Consider the following 21,210-nt stretch of genomic DNA (forward strand, 5'->3'; position numbering starts at 1 on the left):
ATAGAAACTGGTTGACTTTCTCCTCTGTTCTACCTCCTCTCGAGGTCATTTTAATTGCACAATTATAAGATGAAAACATTTTTAAAATATATATTTTCCAGGAAAGCTGGACGTCCCTTTCTTGTTTTTAGTATCAAATGAATGTTAAATGTTCAATGGATTAATTAGAAAGAGTGCAGCAGGTGAGAAGGATGTTTCCTGTGACCTAACTGGTGGTCTTTTTAAAAGATGCTGAATATTTTATCTTTTGAGATTGCACGTGCATTTATTGACTGAGTATTTTGCACATTTTGAGTCACTGAAAGATTAAAGATGCCATATTTCACCTAAACTTCAGTTAGAATTGATAGAACCTGCTTTTAAAATCTCCCAAACATTGTGATTTGGCATGTTACAAGATGAGGGTGATGGGAGTTCAACTTGGTATGAGAAGGGAAAGGCTAGAAATGTATAAGAGGAGTGTGTTTTATTGAGAATAGAGGATGAGAGCCAGTCCAACACTGTTCTTAGCCTGGGAGAGACACGAGTATTATTGAGGCAGGATTATGCTTCAAAGAAGTTGGCTTTTCTTGCTGCTACATTTGGGTTGAAGGTACAGAAGCCTGAAGACCATCACCTCTTGGTTCAATAACAGTTTCTTTCCAATGGCTCACAGTGCACTGATCACGGATGGGCCCACACCACAAAAAGGAAGTATTCCAATTTTTATTCTTGCATTATGGTGACTGAATATTTATTATCTATCCATTATTAATATCTTTTTAGTTTAATATATATGATTGCAGTTTTTTTTCTTTATGAAGCAACCATTTGGCTGTCGCAAGCAGTAATTTTGGTGAAGGTTTACAATGGAAATGACAATAACCTTTTTTTTATTGGGATAATGTGGCTCAAAAGACATCACAGGAGTCAAATTGCACGCCAGTGTTACAAACTGCTCACGAAAACATTTTAGTTTTTCTTCTTTCCCTTGCTCCTTTTGCCCTCCATTTTCTTCCCCCTCATTTGATTTTCTATGTGACCCTTGTGCAAGCTGCCAAATACAGAAATCACCATATGTTAAAAGCATTAGCTCCAGATATAGTGCCTCGGAATTTTTTCTTAAAATGGACAGTTACCTCTCCTTTAATTAAATTGAACGAGTTCTTTCAGCAAGCATTAAAAAAGCCGACATCTGTTGATAAATGAGAGATCCGTTTAATTCTTATATTTATGAAGCTGGTGAATTAAACATTTTTGTATTATATAGTGAAGGGTTTGTACAGTGGCAAGTGGGCAGGGTTTGTACCGTGCAAGCTTCAGTGGCAAGTGGGCAGGGTTTGTACCGTGCAAGCTTCAGTGGCAAGTGGGCAGGGTTTGTACCGTGCAAGCTTCAGTGGCAAGTGGGCAGGGTTTGTACCGTGCAAGCTTCAGTGGCAAGTGGGCAGGGTTTGTTCCGTGCAAGCTTCAGTGGCAAGTGGGCAGGGTTTGTTCCGTGCAAACTTCAGTGGCAAGTGGGCAGGGTTTGTTCCGTGCAAACTTCAGTGGCAAGTGGGCAGGGTTTGTACCATGCAAGCTTCAGTGGCAAGTGGGCAGGGTTTGTACCGTGCAAGCTTCAGTGGCAAGTGGGCAGGGTTTGTACTGTGCAAGCTTCAGTGGCAAGTGGGCAGGGTTTGTACTGTGCAAGCTTCAGTGGCAAGTGGGCAAAGCAAATCTTTGGTTTGCACCACTGACGCCTTAAACAATATTCTTGATGGGTGCATTGAGAGTTCTCCATCCTAGTGACTCGAATTGAAGTTGTGTCTGGTATTTAATTCCCCAAGAGCAAGAACATTACATATTTCAGTGATTGCTTAAGTATAACCAGTAGTTTTTTGTTCTGCAAATCCCACTCTGGAATTGTTCCTCAATTCCAAAACTTGATCATTTTGTATCAAAAACTGCATGAGGGTAGAAAAAAGTGTGTAAATAGAATGATCTTTTAAAGTCCAATCCTCCTTTCAAGACCATTTTTGAAAACTACCAGAATTTGTTGGTATTGTTATGGTTTTTGAGATGTTAAACCATATTTTTTGCTTGCCACACTTTTTTTCTGGTATTTGCTATAAATCAATGACCTCACCATTTTAATGAAGCAATGAAGAAAGACTTTGAATAAATTGTCACGGATGATATACAATCAGCCCAGTGTTACTGGTGGGGACATTGCATTCCAAGAAAACAGTCTGTGTGATGACAATTCGTATCACAAATCCAGGTCATCTTTGCATGAGAATTGATAAAAAATTGTTTATTTTCATTTTTTTTAAACATAAATTCCATGGGAGTTGTGATGAATGAATTTTGTTATCTGAAAGGCATAACACAGGGTTAATCTGTTGTGAAGTTTGGACATTGGGAAGCAAGTGTGTGCAGTAGTTTGACGCAAGATAACTGCAGCTCTGTACATGATTATAATTGGTTATTTGTCAGTTTTGCAGGGACGTTCAGTTCCTCGAGTTCAGGGCCTGGAATGTTTATTTAGCATGTACTAACAGAAATGACCCTGTGTTGGATGACTGTATATAACCATGGTGAGCAGAATTCACGAGATACTGCAGGTCCTTGCACTGTTCAGGATTGACGTCTGAAATTGTCCATGAAAGTGTCTGATTATCAGACTGTTGTTAACTTGAAGGATGTCTGCGAGTGATTTTTCACTTTTGGGGATTAAGAATTTGCTGTCCATACTGGAGGCATGAGTTTCAGTTGCATGCACTGATTTGTGTTGACAGCAATTACCCTCGAGTATGATAGATGCACATTATTAACAAGATGTTTGATAGGTTCATGGAAATATTGGGCAATTGCCAACATTAACATTAGAATTCTTCCTTTGGAAAAGTTTGAAATGGCAACACGAACACATCTTGACATTGTGCATCTTTTTTTAAGACTTGAGAGTTGTGTTTTGTTAAGATGATTTCAGATTTATTGTCAGAGTATATAATGACATCCCATACAACTGTGAGATTCATTTTCCTGTGGGCCGGGCAGAATTACCACTATTGTTCGTGGGGGTGGGGGGGGGGGGAAATGTACACATGAAAACAAAGAAATGTGAGCAAACTACAATACAGAGAGAAAAATCAATAAAGTGCAAAAGTACGAGTCCTTAAATGGGTCCCTGATTGAGTTTGATGTTGAGGAGTCTGATGGTGGAGGGGGAGCAGCTGTTTCTGAACCTGGTGGGATGAGTCTTGTGGCACCTGGACCTCTTTCTTGATGGCAGCAGCGAGAACAGTGTGTGTGCTGGGTGGCGGGGGGGGGGGGGGGGGTGGGAGGTGTATCCTTGATGATTGCTGCAGCTCTCTGATGGCAGCGTTCCCTGTCGATATTCTCGATGGTGGGGAGGGTTTTATCAGTGGCTACTACCTTAATCTACTACCTTTTGCAGGGCTTTACACTTAGGGGTATTTGTATCCCCATACCATACTGTGATGCAGCCGGTCAGCACACACGTGTCCTGACACTTCAGGCTTAACAGATTGGAATACTCTTTAACCACCGTCGAAACAAATTCCTTTCCCTTTCTGCTTGCCTGGAGTTGTTACACCAAACTGATCTTTCCACCTGATGCAATGTTCTTGGTGATTCTCTGAAAGCTGGCATTTCCACCATGTTGCAGTATTTTACAGATCATTAATTAGTGACCAGTTACCCAGAGGAACCAGTTATTCACAATTGCAGACACCATTTCCCATTGTAAGCTAATGCACAAAAAAATTGTCCATCGTACCAAGTATTGATATCAGAATTTGGTCAAAGTGTATAACTGTAGTTCATGGACTGAAAGCTACTTTTAATTACAATAAGTAGCTTAGAAATTAGAACACTACAGCACAGAAAACAGGCCATTTGGCCCTTCTAGTCTGTGCTTACCATTATTCCACTAGTCCCATTGAGATACTCCCATACACTGTCAGCCTCTCCCATCTATGTATCTATCCAATTTATTCTTAAAACTTAAGATTGAGCCCGCATTCACCACATCAGATGGCAGCTCATTCCACACACCCGCCACTCTCTAGGTGAAGAACTTTCCCCTAATGTTTCTCCTAAACCTCTCCCCTTTCAGTTTAAAATTATGACCTCCCGTATTTATCTTCCCCAATCTAAATGGAAAAAGCCTTCTTGCATCTGTCTATACATCTCATAATCTTGTAAACCTCATTCTTCTTCGCTCCAAGGAATAAAGCCCTAACCTGTTTAATTTTGTCCTGTAACTCAACTCCTGAAGACCCAGCAACATCTTAGTAAATCTTCTCTGCACTCTTTCAATCTGATTGATATCCTTCCTGTAGTTAGGTGACCAGAACTACACACAATATTCCAAATTTGGCCTCACCAATGTCTTATACAACTTCTACATAACATCCCAACTCCTATACTCAGTTTGGCGAGGCTAGTCCACCACTCGTTTTGGATCTCCCAGAGTTTGCGCTGAAGATGGCTGCATGCGAGACAGAAGGCTCGTTTTTTTTCTCTGGCCAGGACGGCTTTGCAAGGTGAGCCTGGTGGGCAGATCGCTTTTTTTTTTACCAGCAGCTCCTGGATTTCCTGGAATACTTAGTATTTTGATTTATAAAAGCTAAGATGCTAAAAGCTTTTTTTTTACAACCCTGTCAACCTGCGACACGACCTTCAGGGAACAATGTATCTGTATTCCCTGATCCATTTGTTCCTCAGTACTCCTCTGCCCTACCATTTACTGTGTATGTCCTACCTTGGTTTGCTCTTCCAAAATGTTTCATCTCTCACTTGTCTGCATTAAACTCCATCTGCCGTTTTCTTGGCCCAATCTCCCCATTGGTCCAGATCCCTCTGCAAGCTTTGAAAATCTTCCTTGCTGTCCACAACGCCTCCTATCTTTGTGTCAGCATCAAACTTGCTGATCCACTTGAAAACTTTATCATCCAGATCATTGATATAGACACACCACTAGTCACAGGCCTCCAGTCTGAGAAGCAACCATCCACCATTGTTTTCTCCCGTGCAGCCAATTTTCAATCCACTTTACAACCTTCTCGATCGATATCTAGTTTCTTCGAAAGATTCTGCATGCAAGTATAACAGTAAAAAAAATTACATGGCTGTGTGGCTGTTAAAATATTCTGAGACCAAGCTGACCATCTTTTAATTTTTCGTTAGAGCAATGTTTCTTTGTTTAATGTTGCAACGCTTTGAATGCTTTTTCAATAATTTTGGCTAAGAACTATTTGTCAATCACTACTTTGATTACATTTTTAAGTGACTCATTGTTTTTGTCTCAAATAGTAATGTTCATGAGAAAATCCAAGGATCACAATGTTAGAAGCAAATGGTGCCTTCACACCACTTTTGCTCAATATAAATAACTTAACAAAATGCTATTTTGGGATTGGTATTTTAGTCATGTTTCTGAGCTGAATTAGATGACTCCAAGTGCACTGAACTGAATTTATTCTTTGACAATTGGCAACTTTAAATCTCAGAAGGATGGGAGTATTTGTTTATCACCTTTCAGAGCATTGTCGTCCAAATTCTTTACAGCCAAAATATTAAAATAGAAGAAACATAGCAACTTATTTGTGCACAGCAAAGTAGCTCAAGCTAATGAGCTGTTTTTAGTTCCAATGGTTGACCAGGCGGCAAGACAAGTGAGTGGGCGTTTTGGTTGGTTGAGATCTGCTTGGATAATATCTTGAACTGTTTCAGACCAAATTTTAAAAATATACAAAATTCGAATCTTGAATAGATTTGGAATGGAACCTAGCAAGGAGATTTTGATTTTTATATTTGCTCACTGGACAAGTTTCCGACCTCTTGCTGCAAAATTAAGTGACTAGTTGCATTCTGCACGGTGGAGAAGAGATTAGGGCGCAAACCAAGAACACCGCTGGTGCAGATTTAGAATGGAAAGTACGTTGTGGACCAGGCAGAATTTTGGAACTCAAAGCATGTTTGACTGGATGTGTGTTTGCATGTTTTTTTGCTCCGAGGACCGGAGAGCACTGTTTCAACGGGTCGTGCTTGTGCAATTGAACAATAATGAACTTGAACTTAAACCATGCAACTTTTCAAAGTTTGAACGTAGTATCCTTTTACAAAATGAAACTGCTGCAATGATGAGATGCAGTGAAATGTTGTCATGCAAGATCTGCTATCGTGCTTTTCAAGCATCACGTCGACCCAGCAGCCCCAAGCTTTGTGTGTTTTCACCCGCGAGTGATGTGCAGAACTGAATAAGGCTGTCAGGCATGTTTTTTTTTAGGTGGACTATTCATGATGCTTCATGATGTCATTCTTGGTGATTACCCTTCATCAGGTCTTTAATGATTCTGTTATCTCCTAAATCAGAAGAAATTCTTGTTTTTGTCATTGATTTTCTATCTCGTCTTAAAATCTATCAAAGATGTTGTTTAAGTATCTTACTTAAACTTCCTGCTCAATAGTTGAACTTGAGTTATTTTTGTGTTCCTTTCAAAGAGGCAGGCAAGTTGGGTTTGTTTTTGTGTAAGCTTATGTTATAGAATAGCTGGACATCAAACAGCTGTGAGGTTTTTTGAGTCATGGAAAGTAACTAATTTTAAAAAAGCCATTTCGTCCCATTAACCTACATCCCTGGTACGAAAGGTGGGAGGAAACCGGAGCTCCCGGAGGATTGGTGCTGTCAAGGTGTTGTGTTAAAATGCTGTATGAATGGAAGTCATCTTCACTTTGGCCAAAGTAATACCTGTATGCATCAAATTCATGATTCTTGAGGACCTAGAGAACAACCCTTTATACACTGTTACAAAGTTCTGTGTTGTGTATTGTCCTATGTGTTGTGTGGTTTTATGTTCAAAAGTGACAGTTGGCCTTGGAGAGCCAAGGTGAAGGTGGACTGCTGAGAGAGTGGGAGACGGACTGGGCATGTGCAGAAAATGATCTAAACATTTCTGGACTTGGACGATAAACCACCACTAGGGGGTGCTGTGGAGTGGAAGGAGGCCCAGAACATGAGTCATGGTCTGGAGATCAGTTTAGAATGTTGGGCATTTTAAAAGGGATGAACATTCCGAAGGCAGCCAGAAGGATCCGGACCAAGCCAGTGGTTCCTCTCTCTGTAGCAACACAATACAACTTTGAATTGTGTGCTCTTTATCTCTCTCTCTCTCTCTCTCTCTCTCTCTCTCTTTCTCTTCTCTCTCTCTGGCTTCAGTTTACCCATCAAACAGAATTATGTTTAGGACCTTTGCTTTGGTTGAGATCGAAGTTTTGTGTCTACGTTTTTCTGTGGGCTGGTTGGAAGTGTAGCTGAGACTTTAATTATGTATGTTATTTCTAGGCGAGGGACTTTTTTAGTTTTACACTGTTATAGAGATTTGCATAGTAACCAGTGGGCATTGTTATAAAAGGGGGGATTTTGAATTAGAGTTTGAAGGTGAATGTTTTGATAATAAAGTTCTTGTGTATCCCTGTGTGATAGGCCGCCTTTGTGGTTGCTGTTTTGATCTTGTAACAACTCCAGCATGAATAACTTCAGAGTTTTGATAGGTTATAAACTGCCTTCCACCTTGATTTAAAACTTGCAGCATTTGATGCTTTGGGATTTTGTCTGAGGGTGGCCAAATCATCCAGACTTGTGGCAGTTATTGATGGGGCAACAGTCTCCACTTCCTGAAGGTCAAACAGCTTATTGGGATTTTTGGGAATGCTCGGTGCAGTAAAGTTATTGGAGGTTTATGGCTGTGGACTCAATTCTTGGAGAAGGAAGGGAGCAGTCTGGAGGAAACACCAAGGCCAAGGGATCACTACTTGGTATGGAGGCACCAATACCTCTGAGTGCAAAGCCCTGAAAAAAGCGAGTGGACACAGCTCAGGACATCACGGGCCAAAACCCTCCCCACCGTGGAGAACATCGACGGGGAACGCTGCCGTCGGGGAGCAGCTGCAATCATCCAGGATCCCCCCCCCCGCACACATTGCTGCCATCAGGAAAGAGGTCTCGGTGCCACCAGACAGGCCCCTCCCCCCCAGGTTCAGGAACAGCTGCTCCCCCTCCACCGTCAGACTCCTCAACCACAAACTCCATCAGCATTTAAGGACTCTTGCACATTATTTTTTTTTGAATATTTATTTTCTATATTACACAGTTTGTTTGCACTTCCTTTTTATTTACACTTCACTTTTTTGTATATGTATCTTTTCCCGAATAGTTCTTTTTGCACTACTGGTAAGTAGAAATTCTGCCTGGCCCACAGGTAAAAGGAATCTTAGGGTTGTCTGCGTTGTCATGTATGTACTCTGACAATAACTTTGAACTTTAGGTTACTTTACAATTTATCTCAGTTGGAAAGTTCTTGGAATGTCATGCAATAAAATGTTGCTTCAATGAACTTTTGAAATGCTATTTGATTGATAATTTTTCCATAATATGTCTGACATTATTTTTGTTCACAAGTTTCCTTAAATGATCAATGCTGATATAATAAGAGTATTTGTCATTTAGTGGCAGATTGTCCTCCAGGCCCTAAATCAGTTTAATTTCCTTGGCAATTGAATAGTTCAAGTTTGTTATCATCCGATTATTGCACAAGTACAACCTGATGAAACGGCGTTCTCCTGTCCTCAGTGCAACACGCTGCAAGCAAACAACCAAACATAACACACGTACAGACAAACAATACATATATAAAAATAAGTAAATATTGTTTAATAAATGGTAGTCTTAGAAGACTGAACTATATGAACAATTCATTAGTCGTTCAGCATTCTCAATGTCTGTGGAAGTTGTTGTTTCTAAACCTGGTGGTTCAGTCTCTGATACTCTGTATCTCTTTCCTGATGGGAGTAGCTAAAAGATGCTGTGTGCAGGGAGGAAGGGGTCCTCACAGTTTTGCACATTCTCTTCAAACAACAGTCCTGGTAGAACATGTCAATGGGGGAAACTCCAGTGATACTCTCTTATGGTCCTCTACACCAACCGTACTTCACTGTTTTGCATCTAGCCAGGGTGCTCTCAATAAGAGTTCCTGTAGAAAGTTGACAGGGTGGTGGCTGGGAGCCTTGTCCGGCTCATCTTCTCAGGAAGTACAGTTACTGCAGCACCTTTTGAATAAATGAGGGGTGATGAACATTGATCATTGTTGCAAAAAAAATTTCTCAGTATTTTGCATTTAATATCTGAGTCGATTTTTAAAATCCTTTGCAGCTATTTCCATTCTGCTTCTAAGCAGAAGAAAGAAGTTTTGGATTAGTATATGGGAATGAAACTCCATTTAAAAATCAGTTTGTGAAATTGGAGATTAATGCTAAAATGCTACTCAATTAAAGATGGTAATTTGAGCCAAAATTATTCACTGTAGAATTCAAAATTAATTTTAATCTCAGATCTGGAATTAATTCCAGGAAGTTCTTGCATTAAAATAAATTTCCATTTGCACCTTATACTTTAGTTATTTGTACAAATGCAGTTATCAAGTGTAATTTGGTGTTAGGAATGAGTTTAACTCCTTTCAAATATTTTTAAGTACTTTGTGCCCATCTAAAAATTTCGATCAAGTTTACTCTTAACACTCCGTAATTATTTATGAGACTATGAGCAAGTCACAGGTTGTAAGCTGCTATTAAGCGACAGAAATAACATTTTGTTTGAAACCTTGTAAGAAATTGATGTAGATTGATTTTGCGTTATTGAATTCATTCTTTTGAATGTTGCCTTCATCCAAAATTTACCACGTTTTACCTTGATGATGAGGAAATTGTGTCTGGCAACAAGTTTTGATGCTTATGTTCATTTTAAGGAAGAGTGAATCTATCATTAACTTGCTATTTGCTAAAGTGACGCATTTCATTTAAATTTCAATAGGCTTTCTGCAGTAGATTGTTTGGTTTCATAAAATGGATATGGCTGTAAACATATCTATTCACCATACAATTGTTATTGCTTAACATTTTGACTGAGCATCAGATTTCCTCTGTGATATAAAACATGAGCATTAAAACTTGTTTGGTGAATATGGGAAACTTGTTTTCACTGAAATAAAAACAGAAATTAACTCTGTAATTTGTCTGTGGTGTATATTGTTACGAGCCCAATCTTCAGCATGATACTGAAACAAGCCATGAAAGACCTCAACAATGAAGACGCTGTTTACATCCGGTACCGCACGGATGGCAGTCTCTTCAATCTGAGGCGCCTGCAAGCTCACACCAAGACACAAGAGCAACTCGTCCGTGAACTACTCTTTGCAGACGATGCCGCTTTAGTTGCCCATTCTGAGCCAGTTCTTCAGCGCTTGACATCCTGTTTTGCGGAAACTGCCAAAATGTTTGGCCTGGAAGTCAGTCTGAAGAAAACCGAGGTCCTCCATCAGCCAGCTCCCCACCATGACTACCAGCCCCCCCACATCTCCATCGGGCACACAGAACTCAAAATGGTCAACCAGTTTACCTACCTCGACTGCACCATTTCATCTGATGCAAGGATCGACAACGAGATAGACAACAGACTCGCCAAGGCAAATAGCGCCTTTGGAAGACTACACAAAAGAGTCTGGAAAAACAACCACCTGAAGAAACACACAAAGATCAGCGTGTACAGAGCCGTTGACATACCCATGTTCCTGTTCGACTCCGAATCATGGGTCCTCTACCGGCATCACCTACGGCTCCTAGAACGTTTCCACCAGTGTTGTCTCCGCTCCATCCTCAACATTCATTGGAGCGACTTCATCACCAACATCGAAGTACTCGAGATGGCAGAGGCCGACAGCATCAAATCCACGCTGCTGAAGATCCAGCTGCGCTGGGTGGGTCACGTCTCCAGAATGGAGGACCATCGCCTTCCCAAGATCGTGTTATATGGCGAGCTCTCCACTGGCCACCGAGACAGAGGTGCACCAAAGAAGAGGTACAAGGACTGCTTAAAGAAATCTCTTGGTGCCTGCCACATTGATCACCGCCAGTGGGCTGATCTCGCCTCCAACCGTGCATCTTGGCGCCTCACAGTTCGACGGGCAGCAACTTCTTTTGAAGAAGACCGCAGAGCCCACCTCATTGACAAAAGACAAAGGAGGAAAAACCCAACACCCAACCCCAACCCACCAATTTTCCCTTGCAACCGTGTCTGCCTGTCCCACGTCGGACTTGTCAGCCACAAACGAGCCTGCAGCTGACGTGGACGTTACCCCTCCATAAATCTTTGTCCGCGAAGTCAAGGTAAAGGTAAAGGATATTGTTATGAGCCCAAAGGACCCCAAAACCCAGCAGCAATAGACATTCACCAAGACAAGTAGTTTTAAAACAAGTTTTTTTTAATCAACTCTAAACATGAAAACAGAATCAAACATTAACTTATCTCTATACTTAACTAACCCAAATTAACCCCCTTCTAATTATAAGCGCACGTGTATGTAATGTGTGTGTAAATTTAAGAAAAGTTATTTGGTTCACAGTTCAATCTCACTTCTCTTTCTTCCAAGTTCTCTGAATGCAGGCAATTCTTATACTGTGCACAGAATTTAACATGCAAAAAGTTCACCAAGCTTTGGTGCTTGAAAGATAAATATTTACCGCTCAGGAAGGTTCTCATAGGGTTTGCAGAGAGAGAGAGATTTGTTGTTCCAGGATTTCCACAACTGAGGTACCACCATTAGTCACCTCAAGGTCTCGCAGATGAAACTGCCCCATCAGGGTTTTCCAGATGGTAACCTCTTTCTTCAGGCTACCACCACAGAATTCTGTTCCTCTTATTCCAAGAGAAACATCAGACAGATCGCACTTCCAGCCATCCACTACTCTGGAACCTTCTGTTTCCAATCAGCTCTTCCTGGCTTGTACTGTTCAGCTGCTTTTCAGTGTTACACATACTAGCTGGGAGGGCTTGTTCTCTCTCTCTCTCTCTCTCTCTCTCTCTCTCTATCTCTCTCTTTTTCTCTCTCGGTCAAGATGTTGTCTTAGGTAAACAAAACCCAGGAGTGACTTTTCTGTGAGAAGTTTGCAGAAATATACTTGAAGCCAGTTTGTCTCCAGTCCATTCATTTTATGACATCAGTTCAATTAGCGCCTACTTGTGAAATGTGCATCATGTTCTCCAGATCTTCTGCAAAATGTCACTAAAGATGAATTCTTCAGTCTTTCAAATAAGATCTGTTTTAAAATGTGTATATGTATGTAACCCTTACTCTAAATCTTACCAAAATCCCAAATATATTTATCCATTACAATATAAGCAACTTTATCCTTGGCCTTTCCTGAAGAAAGCTGGACTGGGACTGGGAACCATCCTTCCAATTTTTGTTCTGCCCTCACATTCTATCAGAATTAAACTCTTGACTTCAGACGAGACTCCTGCTTTATCAATACTCTGATTAAGCCCAGATTGTATATGCCTGATTAACCACTTGCTCAAGCTGGCCTGCTCCTGTTAATAATTTTTTGGAAGAAAATGTTGATAAATACAGGATGTCCCATGTCCCACATGCCGTTCCATTTCACCATATGCTTACACCTTGCAACAATTTATTTACAGTTCACAAAACAGCTAAGTTTTTTTCTGCAGATTTAGAAATAGTGGCATGCATATTCTATCAAATTGATTGAATTTAATTTCTCATTACAAAACCTCTATTTTTCTCCAGTGAATCCTGTTCTGGGTCAATGTTTATAATTCTCTTCTTCCACTGTTCCATAAGGATTCAAACCAACTGGGCTGTGGTAGTCGACATATTCTTTGGTTCAAGTGAGTGCATGTCCAAAGAGCATGAGATTTATTCCAATCTGTATTCCTGAAATTTCTTCTCGTGCTCTCTTTGAAGCCCATGTTTCCATCATTCCTTGCAATTTGCCCACTTTCATCTCAGTCACTTTTGAAGCTTCAACAAGTCCCGTGTCTCAACAATTTTTCCACGGTGAAGCCAAGCCAAAGGATATTGTTATGAGCCCAAAGGACCCCAAAACCCAGCAGCAATAGACATTCACCAAGACAAGTGGTTTTAAAACAAAAGTTTTTTTTTAATCACGTGGTCTTCATGATCCCCTCAGCATCATGTACAAAGTTTTATTTTTAATGGGCTCCATATCTCTTTTCCACGACTGCACTATAGCACCTACAGGGATCAGCGAGTTTTCCAGTGGCTTGAGATTCACTCTTACAATGCCTAACTAATCACCTGTATTAAGAATAAACAATTTGAAGACAAAAATACCACACTACACTGAACAAACTTCAGTTGCATGGATATATAAACTTTAAAGTGTTCTACTTTATTTTCAGTCACATTTTTTGAAAACATTTAACCGTCACTGTATCTGCAGGTTCTTGCCCTCCATGGATGATCAATGATATTACTGATAATTAACCCCCTACCCCAAGTTTACAGATAAAACCTCTGACTGGGGCAACTCAGCAGGGATAAGGAGACACTTTAAGAGAGTTGCCCCAACGGCGAGCGGCATCAACCAGCGACGCCATTTTAGTCCAACACATCTTTATTCAAACAACTGCTACGAGCAAAGCACGACCAAGGTTATCCACTGGCTGAATATTTACTCCCACCTTCGCCCAAGGTTTGTGTGTTACTTTGGAGAATTTTGGATAATTTTGAACTAAAAATTTTATTTATTCTTATTCACTCCAATTTTATTTATTTTCCTCAATTTTTTTTGCCAGTTGGTTTTGCGCGAATTCTGGATAATGGGAAGGATTCCTATTTTTGTTGGTAGTTGATTTTTCTCCTGTGCTTTCATTGTAATTTTGAAACACAGACGATGCCATGTGACTTTTCAGCTTGTGGGAGTCTGAATAGAGTTGCATTGCCCTGTTAAGTTCTTTTTTTTTCACGCTGTCACTTCCTGCTCAACAGAATAGTTAAGATTGGGAATTTTTCACAAACACGGGGTCTTCCTGGGTTCCTGAAGATTTCAATATGAAAATCAGATTTAAACAGCTTTTAAAGATGATGGTGTTTAAAATATGTTCCTTTAATTACAGGAAATATTTGGGTCAACAAGGAAGATATTCAATAAAAGAACTGTAGAAGTGTATGCAGTGATACGAGGTGGGCAACTATAGAAAGGGGATTGTGGGTTGTCCTCAGGACAGAACCCTTGCTTAACTCAGGGACATCCTGTATTTATCAACATTTTCTTTCAAAAATGATCTATATTATAATTCATTTTGAGCTTTCAAGTTACCCAAGATGTTAATACCTAGTCTGCTATCATCCAATTCACCTTCTGTTCGCGCAACATCTGCCTTAACCCTTGTTTCTTAATTTTAATTCAATTTTTAATCCATGCCTTTTTTCAATAAAGGCTTCGATCTTTATTTCAAGATTTTTTCTGACAGCAACTTTGCTAAAATTGCCTTTCACTTATGTTACTCTTTTCTACCCTAATGTCATTATGGGTGGCACGGTTGGTGTAGCAGTTAGTGCAACGCTGTTACAGCACCAGGTATTGGGAGCGGACTGGGATTCAAATCCTACACTGTCTGTATGATCTTTGTACATTCTCCCCGTGTCTGCGTAGTTTTCTCTGAGGGTGTAGGTTAATGGGGTTTAAATTGGGTGGTACAGACTTGTGGGCCAAAATGGCCTGTCACTGTGCTGTATGTGTTTTTATTTTAAAGTTTTCTTTCAAAGTTCCTTGCTGCATTTTTTTTTAAACTTAGCAACTTTTTAATGTGGCATTTTAGCCAGTTATGAGTTTTAAATTTAACTCTGAGAAATTGTTGTTTTAACAATTTATTGTGTTAGTAATAATCTTCAACAGTTGCTACCATTTGTCATAGATTCTTTTACAGTATTTGGTGTCGGTTTTTCTTTCATCCCTGTGTTTTCTCTTCAGCCTCTCGCATTGACCATTTAGCTTGAGGCAGTACTCTACACCTGCTTATTATTTATGAATGATGTGTGTGCTGGAAGGTCAATGGATTATCGGAATATTATTTGGATTATGTGTCAAACTTCATTATTAATTGAGGTGACTTGCCATTCGGCGTGGGCGATCATGTCTCTCCATCTGTCACAATCTCTGTCGCTGTTGCCTCCCCTGTTCTCCTTTGCCCTTCAGTTATGGGCTTCTGGAGATGGGAAAATCAGCTGATCTGTGCCTCTCCATTATATACATCTCTCTAGGTTCAGCTTCCTAGTTCCAGAGAGAAATGCCCCAGCCTCTTCCATCTCCTTGAGCTTGAGTCCTCTGGTCCTGGCATATCCTTTTGAATATTTTCCATACCCCCTTTGGTGATGTTTCTGTTAATTTGGGACTTTTGGGCTTCTGAAGCATAAGATGCCACGTGTGTGACAATCTCTTGGAAATCCGACAACAGATTTTATATTCAGTGGAAGAGGTGCGAGATGTTCACAAGAACTTGGACTTGCATTTAAATTTGGAAATCATTTTAACTGTACTAGATGTACTCTGGCAAGCATTAAACTACAAGATTTAAACAAGCCGAGTTGAGTTAAACACAAGTATATTTAGTTCATGATGTTCAAACATTTGGCTCGATTCTAATTAGGTGTTGATATTGGAAGAGTGTAATTATTTTAAGAATATGAAAATGTCCTAAGTACATCCTGTCTACAAAATGTGGAGCCAGTCACTCATTCGAGCCCAATCACTTCCAATCATTAACAAAGTGGACAGCTTGGCTGGCTGTGCATTGAGAAAGTGACATCATTTAATCACATATAATGTAATTTGTGTAGTTTAACTATCCAAATATGATAAATATTTAAAAAATGCAGAGTTAAAATATTTGGGGTGCAATGTTGAATTTTATTGCCCATGCATGACAAGAGGATGAAATTTATTCCCTCTTAAACGTAAAGATAGACCACTGATGTCCTAAGTGACATCACAAGTAATTGTATTTAAATTGAAATAGATAAGCAGTAAAATCTCAGGTATCTGGCATCTACAGGGATTGTGGATGCCGGATATGCAAATGTTCTGGTTGCCTGAGACACACTCTTACAATGCCTTAACTAATACACGTGCGTTAAGAATAAACAGTTTAAAAGACAAAAATACCACACTGTACCTTGCAAAATATCAAGTAATTTAAAAAAAATTAGTACTGTCATCCTTAATTATGTCAAATTCACTTTAATCTGGTAATTGCTGCAAAACACTTACATTTAAATTTGAACCCGTCACTGGAGCTGTAACAGCATTGCACTAACCGCTACGCTAACCATCATAATTAACACCCCCTTCTCCAAGTTTACAGGTATCTCTTCTTCTTCTTTGGCTTGGCTTCGCGGATGAAGATTTATGGAGGGGGTAAATGTCCACGTCAGCTGCAGGCTTGTTTGTGGCTGACAAGTCCGATGCGGGACAGGCAGTACTCGAAATGGCAGAGGTCGACAGCATCGAGTCCACGCTGCTGAAGATCCAGCTGTGCTGGGTGGGTCACGTCTCCAGAATGGAGGACCATCGCCTTCCCAAGATCGTGTTATATGGCGAGCTCTCCACTGGCCACCGTGACAGAGGAGCACCAAAGAAGAGGTACAAGGACTGCCTAAAGAAATCTCTTGGTGCCTGCCACATTGACCACCGCCAGTGGGCTGATATCGCCTCAAACCGTACATCTTGGCGCCTCACAGTTCAGCGGGCAGCAACCTCCTTTGAAGAAGACCGCAGAGCCCACCTCACTGACAAAAGACAAAGGAGGAAATACCCAACACCCAACCCCAACCCACCAATTTTCCCCTGCAACCGCTGCAACCGTGTCTGCCTGTCCCCCATCGGACTTGTCAGCCACAAACGAGCCTGCAGCTGACGTGGACATTTACCCCCTCCATACTAATATACTAATAAAGATAAAGACTTTTACTAGGCAGGGACAAGGAGACACTCTGCCCAGCAGTGAGCAACATTGGCCAGCTCTTCATTCTGGGTGTCGCCATTTTATTCAAACACAACTTTATTGAAATGACTGGGCACTCCGCTGGCTGAATATTTGCTCCCATCTTCACAAAGGGGTTGTGTTGTTTCAGAAAACATTTACAATTTTAAACTTTTATTCGAATTTTTCTTCATTTAAAATGTTTTTTTGCCAGTTACTTGAATTCCAGATACTGTAGATTTTACTGTACTTGAGATCATTTCTTTTTGAACTGAACAATGTTTTTGAAGTGCTTCTATGCAACTGTTGTGATCAGCTGCCTGCATGTTTTCTTGCAGATGCCACTGCTCCCCTACAAAGGGTGACTGAGAGAGTAAACATGAACCACAGCACTTTGCAGCACGTGCTCTCTGTGCCTTGTTTTTTAACATGCCAATGACCTGATCCTTGATGAATGGATTGATTTTAAAAGTTGGCCATAGTGAGCTGGAACCGATGTTTGCTGCAAGCTTGCTGTGTAGTGAAGAAAAGGAAATAAAAAACTGCAGATACTGTGGAATCTTGAGCAAACGATGAGCTGTTGGAAGGATTTGGGTCAGGCATCACCCATTGGTAGAAATGGTCAGGTCACACAGCATCCACAGGAAGAAAAAGGCCTGAGTCTTTTGTCAGCAATCAGAAAAAGCAGGTTGTCCTGAACAACAGGTGGGAGAGGAAAGGAGGGAGAAAGTTGGAGGTAAAATAGGTGGGAGAGTAGCAGCAAAAGAAGCTGAGAAGTGATGGGGCAGAGGACTAAGAAGGGTAGTTCTCTGAGAGGAGAAGGAAGGGAATGGGGTGGGGAGCTGGAGGGAAGGAAGCAGAGGGGTGGGAAAAGAGAGAAATGGGGGGTGGGTGGTTTGGTGGTTAACGGAAATCAATATTAATGCTATCTGGTTGGAGACTGCCGAGGTGGAATAGAAGGTGTTGTCCCTCCAATTTGCGGGTGGCTTTGATTTGGCAGGACACAAGGCCATAAACAGACATGATGATGTGGCAATCGTGTGTGGAATAGCTGGCTGCTGAGAGGTTCCTGCTGTTGCAATGGGCAAAGCAAAGGTGTTGAATGAAACGACCACCTTTGTGCAGTCTCCGTGGTGTGGAGGAGGCCACAACGGGAACTTTGGATGCAGTAGTTGATCCCTGCAGAGTCATGGGTGAAATGTTGCCTGGAAATGGAGGAGCTGAGGGTGGTTAATGGTAGGAGAGGGGAAACGCTGCTTTCTGAAAATGTCCTCCAATATTTTATTGATACAGAGACTATATATATTAAGTACAATCTGTTGGCCCCTCATGAGAATGCAAGTTTTAAAGTAGTGATCAAAATAATGTAGCAGAGGATCGTTCCATGGTAGGCTTTGTTCATTTAGCAAGGTTGAAGAAGAACAACAGCTCCATATTTGGCTAAGCCAGTAAAAGACTCCATTGTATAAGGGACATGACCCTGATTAACGAATCCCAAGAGAATTCTACAAAATTTGTATGGCGAAATCTGTTTGAATGTTCTGGAAATGTATCTATGTAAATATGTAACCTTGTGAACCACACAGCAGACTCCCTTGTAGCAAGATTAGCTGCAGATGGCAGTGTCTCTCACTGTAATTAAGTTCTCATGCTTTGCAAAGCAAAAACAAAGCACTTACTTTAATGCTCATGGGAAAACTCTGCAAATGCCAGATATTTGTCTGAAAGGCTGAAAATGTTGAACTTAAAAATAGGATGAAAAAGAGAAAAGGTGTTAATATTTCATCTGGGGCCTCTCATGGAGACAGCCAAGACTGCTGATGTGGAATCCAGTAGAAAACGTGCACTGCTGGAAGAACTCAGTGGGTCAGGTAGCATGTGTGAAAGGCTTGGCTGATGTAAGAGTGTGAGAGAGGAAAGATGGCCAATTTATGGAAATGAGACAGAGGGAAACAGAGAGAGAGAACTGGAGATGTGGAGTGGGGTGACTGTTGAATGCAAACCAACACCCATGCCTGAAGCAGCTGCTACCTTTAGCATTTGCATCACTTTCTAATAATGACGACCTTTCTCTGAGGTGATTTTATTTTCAAATGAGTGGGTGTGGAGCAAGGAGAAGACATTGAGTTTCTATTGTCAGTGTGATTAACCTGTTGACTTGCAATTTCCTTTAACTTTGCCCACAAAGTGGTGATCCATTGAATAGTCGCTGATGAATCATTTTTGACATTAAGAATGACATAAGTCCTTACATACCTACTTCATTGTGCACGTAGCTCTCCAGGCTTTCCTTTCTAAGTAAAGAAAGCTCTGTGGCAGGCTTTGCTTGAAGGAAGTGAATCCTGCAGGAAGGTGGCTTCTAAAAAACAAAGCAATGATTTAGCAAACTAAAAAAAAATTCAATCTTGTGCTTGTCTGGATTATCTTTGCAAAGATTCAAGTCAAGGTTAAAACTGCAAAAGTTTCACCTCTCGTATCAACAGCCATTTAAACATTTGTTTTTTTAAAAAAAGGCAGAAGTTGATTAATTTATCTTTTTACAAAAGGTCTCTGATTAAACTGCAGGATTCAGTGGACCTCACCAATTTTTCATTTTAATACCAAGTGTCCGTGGTCTGTCCTTTATTTTATTTCACTGCTTTAACAATTGCAGTTTTTTGTTATCTAGAAAGTAAACTAATGAGTATTGTGATGCAGAATTTAGTAAATTCTGTATCTCCCATGTGGTCCTCTGTGGAATAGAGTGTTTTTGAAATTAAATTAAAGTGAAATTAAACTCACATGTCTTTCTTCTTTGGCTTGGCTTCGCGGACGAAGATTTATGGAGGGGGTAAAAAGTCCACGACAGCTGCAGGCTCGTTTGTGGCTGACAAGTCCGATGCGGGACAGGCAGACACGATTGCAGCGGTTGCAAGGGAAAATTGGTTGGTTGGGGTTGGGTGTTGGGTTTTTCCTCCTTTGCCTTTTGTCAGTGAGGTGTTGGGTACAGTCAAAGGGTTGGGTGAAAGGAGCCAAAAGTGACAAAACTGAACAGTGGGTGAAGCAAACCGTCAGAGTTGAATACTGTAAAAGCCAAGACTGGATTGGTGGAACAAGGAATTGCTGGGGATGTGAGGAGGGTGATTAGTATTGGGGAAAAGGTTGGAGTTATCTATGGAATTATTGAAATAGTCCAATAAAAAAGGAAGAAAATCCAACTGTCTATTTTACAGCAGATGATTGGGAGTTAATTTCCCCAAGTCAAAGTCAATAGGAAAAAATAAATGATTACAACTTGTATATCTGTAGATGGGGAATACTCAATAAAAAAATTTAATTTTGATGCTATATAAACTCTGACATAGCCATTAACATGGAGGTGATTAATTACAGTAGTGAACTCTGAGCAGTTTGTTAACACAGTACAGTTACGATTATATATTGCAATCCATTGTTTTGTAGGTAAATATTATATTGGGATATGCTGTTCCTGTTTCAAGTTAGTCCAAGTCCAAGCAGATCAAGTTTTCCAGCATGCAGTTCCAAATTCGTGCTGAGATGTTTGGAAATGCTGGCTTTACACTTTTACATCTACCAATAAAAGAAAAATTTCCGTCTACAAATGCCTCAGCCCTTTTATGGTTTGTTAAATGGATTTGATTAAAATATCAAGAGTGGATGGAAAGGAAAAGAAAACAACTAAATTTAGGGCAATAAATGCATCCCTCCTGCTGTATATGTTAATTCAGAAATTGGGGTGCACGTTTCAACCCTGACGTAAACTTTCAGCAAATGTATAGGAAATTAAATTTTATATGCAAAGTTTCTTCTTCTTTGGCTTGGCTTCGCGGACGAAGATTTATGGAGGGGGTAAAAAGTCCACGTCAGCTGCAGGCTCGTTTGTGGCTGACCAGTCCGATGCGGGACAGGCAGACACGATTGCAGCGGTTGCAAGGGAAAATTGGTTGGTTGGGGTTGGGTGTTGGGTTTTTCCTCCTTTGCCTTTTGTCAGTGAGGTGGGCTCTGCGGTCTTCTTCAAAGGAGGTTGCTGCCCGCCAAACTGTGAGGCGCCAAGATGCACGGTTTGAGGCGTTATCAGCCCACTGGCAGTGGTCAATGTGGCAGGCACCAAGAGATTTCTTTAGGCAGTCCTTGTACCTTTTCTTTGGTGCACCTCTGTCACGGTGGCCAGTGGAGAGCTCGCCATATAATACGATCTTGGGAAGTATGCAAAGTAAAGAGGAGAGTATTGCATGAGGATCTGCAGCCCAAACCAGATAACCATTAACGGAGCGGAAACAGGCCCTGTTGGCCTTTCGAGTCTGCACCGGTTCACTGATTTTGTGCGCCCTCTTCAGGCCTTGGGCCCGGAAGATCTTCATTCAATAACA

The 21,210-nt window shown here is 40.8% G+C and overlaps 1 protein-coding gene and 1 long non-coding RNA gene across 5 annotated transcripts in view; one reads left to right on the top strand and one right to left on the bottom strand.

Annotated features, from left to right (window-relative positions):
• LOC138745419 (furin-like) overlaps positions 1-21,210 on the top strand; it is a 124,338-nt gene that overhangs the window by 50,273 nt on the left and 52,855 nt on the right. The window lies entirely within an intron of this gene.
• LOC138745423 (uncharacterized) lies at positions 839-12,401 on the bottom strand. Its single transcript, XR_011346251.1, has 4 exons — positions 11,557-12,401; positions 4,745-5,075; positions 1,119-1,174; positions 839-1,033 (listed from the first exon to the last, which is right to left on the bottom strand). It is a non-coding gene; the product is annotated as an uncharacterized lncRNA (long non-coding RNA).

This window comes from Narcine bancroftii, chromosome 11 (genome assembly GCF_036971445.1).
Source record: "Narcine bancroftii isolate sNarBan1 chromosome 11, sNarBan1.hap1, whole genome shotgun sequence".
NCBI lineage: Eukaryota > Metazoa > Chordata > Chondrichthyes > Torpediniformes > Narcinidae > Narcine > Narcine bancroftii.